Source organism: Frankliniella occidentalis, unplaced genomic scaffold (assembly GCF_000697945.3).
Source record: "Frankliniella occidentalis isolate FOCC.00 unplaced genomic scaffold, Focc_3.1 Scaffold4, whole genome shotgun sequence".
NCBI lineage: Eukaryota > Metazoa > Arthropoda > Insecta > Thysanoptera > Thripidae > Frankliniella > Frankliniella occidentalis.
Genome location: NW_026267134.1, coordinates 1,286,177 through 1,289,646, shown reverse-complemented (window position 1 = coordinate 1,289,646; position 3,470 = coordinate 1,286,177). Strand labels below are relative to the sequence as shown.

The 3,470-nt window shown below is 53.8% G+C and overlaps 1 protein-coding gene across 1 annotated transcript in view; it reads right to left on the bottom strand.

Moving 5' to 3' along the window:
* LOC127748703 (filamin-A-like) overlaps positions 1-3,470 on the bottom strand; it is a gene marked incomplete in the record, with an annotated part of 25,818 nt that overhangs the window by 7,117 nt on the left and 15,231 nt on the right.

Sequence of the window (3,470 nt, the reverse complement as noted above, 5' to 3'; positions counted from 1 at the left end):
GCCAGCTGTTACAGCAGCGCGACCGCGCTTCTCTTGGCCGCGCCGCCCGGTCGGCACGGCAGGTGCGCGACGGGGAGGTCTGGCCCGGCCTCGGTGCAGGGCAGGCGTCAACTCCAATGCGCTGGTCAGTACGTTAGACGGGGAGGGCTTTGGCTGCGACAAGCCGCCGCACATATGCCGCATATCGGGGTCGAGTGCCACCCGAGCCTCGTGATCTCCAACGCCCATCGCAACGTCACACTTGAACGCAAATCACAAGTCAAGGGGACGAACTGACACACCAGGTGGGGGCTGATTAACCCCGCTAACTTTTGTAGTCGCGCTGTACCGCACGCACGAGTGCAGGCGGGCTAGACTATCGCCCCCTGTCCAATCAGCCACCTGACACACTCCTCCGGCTCCGGAGACCAAAGAATTTATTGTGCGCTTCCAACTCTATGTGTTCGCTTCCAACTCTAGGAAACGTTTTGCAACTTTCCTCGCCCCGCTGTGGGTGTGCGTCCCCGTCCCACCCCGACCGCGACACGGCAGCCCGCCGACACAAATTAGCCTCACGCAACGCCACGCAAAAATATAACAGCGAGCCGTGAAAGTGAGCCCCCCCCCTCCTTTCTCCCACGGGAGAAGAGGGGGGGGGAAGGGGGGGGGAAGCAGGTGTTTGACGTTTCGATCTCAAAGAGCAAACTAAATCACCGCAAGCCAATCACGTACCAACTAGAGACTCGGGCCTTTCCTCTATGATGGTCATAGTCGGTCGCTGAGACGTGAGTCGTTAGGGATTTGAAGGCCGGAAAATTTTCCGGAAAAGAATGGAAAAAATCCGATTTTTTCCGGATTTTTTCCCAACACCTCGGAAAAGTTGGAAAAAATGGAAAAAACACATTTCCCGTACACTACACACCATTCCCACAAACTGTGACCATTTTACTCTAGTACAGTGTTAAGTTGGCAGCCTTTCTTTGCGGGGTGTTTTGCACCGTTTTAGAAGGCTATAGGCTATGATAGGGAATGCCCTGTGGTTCAGTCGCTGGACAGATTTTACGAGAAGATTGTGCTGAAGCCGGTCAGCAGGTGGAAGTGAAGGTTCGTATTTGCTATTTCTTTTCTTTTCCTTTCCTATTTTGTAAACGTTTTCCACCGCGCGTTCCTGTGACGGATATGTAACATGTAACTTAATTCATAAATCGTTTCACGTTGAATGTTCTGACTGATTACCAAAGTGAGGTTAGGAGGTTAGGTTCCGGATCATAACATTCATCAACGAATAGTTTCTTTACTAAAGCGAAAGTGGAAAACGAAATTGCTACATAGTGTTTTGAACTTTAAATTTGATTATTTGTATTGTATTTTCTCAGTCTCTGAAGATGCCGCCCAGAGAAGGCGACATTTGGAAGCAATTTTGTGTGGAGTACAGTAGACGGCAAAAAGAAAATCAAGGCCGTTTGCAAACATTGCGCTGAGTCGTTCGGTCTTCCCTCTCGACTTTACACGGAACTGTTGCACCGACAGCGGAGTGCGAGGTGAGTGAGGTATTTTGGGGAGAGACTTGTTTTCCGAACGATGCCCAGCCTTTACCTTTAGCTTTCCGCCCCGTCCCGCTGCAATGCTCCGTGACCCATTAGCAGTCGCCTGGTCCCCATCCGGCCGGGCGGGCAAGTCCTAGGACAGCCAGAGGACAGCCCTCCCTGGGACAGCTCCGGGACAGCTCCGGGACAGCTCCGGGGCAGCTCTGGGACAGCCCTGGGACATCCCTGGGACATCCCTGGGACATCCCTGGGACATCCCTGGGACATCCCTGGGACATCCCTGGGACATCCCTGGGACATCCCTGGGACACGCATAGGACAGCCCTGGGACAGGCGTGGGACAGCCCCGTGGCGCACACCAAATGACCATTCTTTTTATAGGACGACTCGGACTAGAACCAGGCCGGGCCGGGGTCGGATCAAAGTGCCACTTATCAGATCCAGGGGCAACAGGTGACTGACTATTGGACCGAGCGTGTCAAGCAATCACAGTGACAGTGACAAATCGCCGCACACAGTGTATACGTAAGCATTGCAGAGTTTCCCCAAGCTGCACAATGCCCCCTATTGCTCTACTGAGACATTTTCCCCACACCAGGCAACAAGCAGTCGTAATAACCCTTGTTGAAGTTGAAGTTGAAGAAGACAACCGGCGGTATTGAGCCAAAGTCGCAAGAGTGTATAAAAACCGCCCGCCCTCTTAGTGTGGGAGGAGTCGTCTAGTGTCGGCAGACCCTTCTCCCCTCTCGACAAAATTCCGCAAATTCCCAGCGGAGCAGCACGGTAATAAAACTTAGGACAGATACCTCGTAAAAATAAAATTATCACATGTTAATTTTTATCAGGGGGTGGCCGGAAAACGCTGCCAAGGCTAACATTCTGGGCCCCTCTCGTCCCGGGTGGTGGGACCTGCTGCCTCAACACCGGCCCGGCCGCCACCCGGCACGTTTAAGAAAAATCGTTCCACGTCCCATGAGTTTAGCCTTCAACCCAAATTGATGGGCTCTTTGCCTCGGGTGAGATGTCCTCCTTCAATATTCTTAAAATAAAACAAAAAACGGACAGTTTCGAAAGAGGGTAAGAAAACTAATGCAATGACTACGGGCGTATAATCGCGGTAGAATGACAATACATCTTGGCCATTAATAACCGGAGCAGTGGTTGGCGACAGGATGGGTACTAGCGTCACATTAAAATTATGACGATGAGGTGGCCGGGAGTAGCGTGGTGTCGTGGCGCGGTGCGGTGTGGCGTGGCGTGGCGTGGCGTGGCGCCTTCCCTGACTCATATAGCGGAACGCTGCGGTGGACGACGGAGGTATTTTTAGTTTTACTTGCACGGCGAAAATATGTCAAACAAATTCATTCCCGGTCCACTTTGGCATCGACGGCCTCCTGCCGCTTCCCATACTCTTCCTCCCCCCGGGTGGCGCCGCGCCCCTCCCGACGACATCTGGGCCAGAACAGCAATCGATCCATCAGCCGCACCCCTAATTTGTCAAACACGCTGCAGACTCGCACTCACATCCTCAGCCTCGGCCCGGGGACCGGGGGGGGGGGCTGTGAGTGTACTACCATGTGTATAACAGGGACTACACCGCTCCCGAAAGGCGCGAGACACCTGTCCCGGTGGTGTATGCCGGAGCAGGCCCTACGCACAGGGTGGCACCTCCCCTTCGGCGCGGAATCCCGGTGCCCCCACGGCACACATTCATCATACACTTTATGTCCACGCGAAACGTGTTTTAAAATGCCACTAAAATATCACTTCTTCGCTTCCTCTGCTGCGCCCTCCTCAGCTCGGCCCTCGACCACAGGACGGAGAGTCCTGTTTCACGAGCGCACACTGAAAACGTTCCCGCGGGTGGTATCAGAAGTCCTCAAAGGCGTTGCGAGTCACACGAACAGGAAGAAGTACAGAAGAAATCTTCCGTGTGGGTCGGGG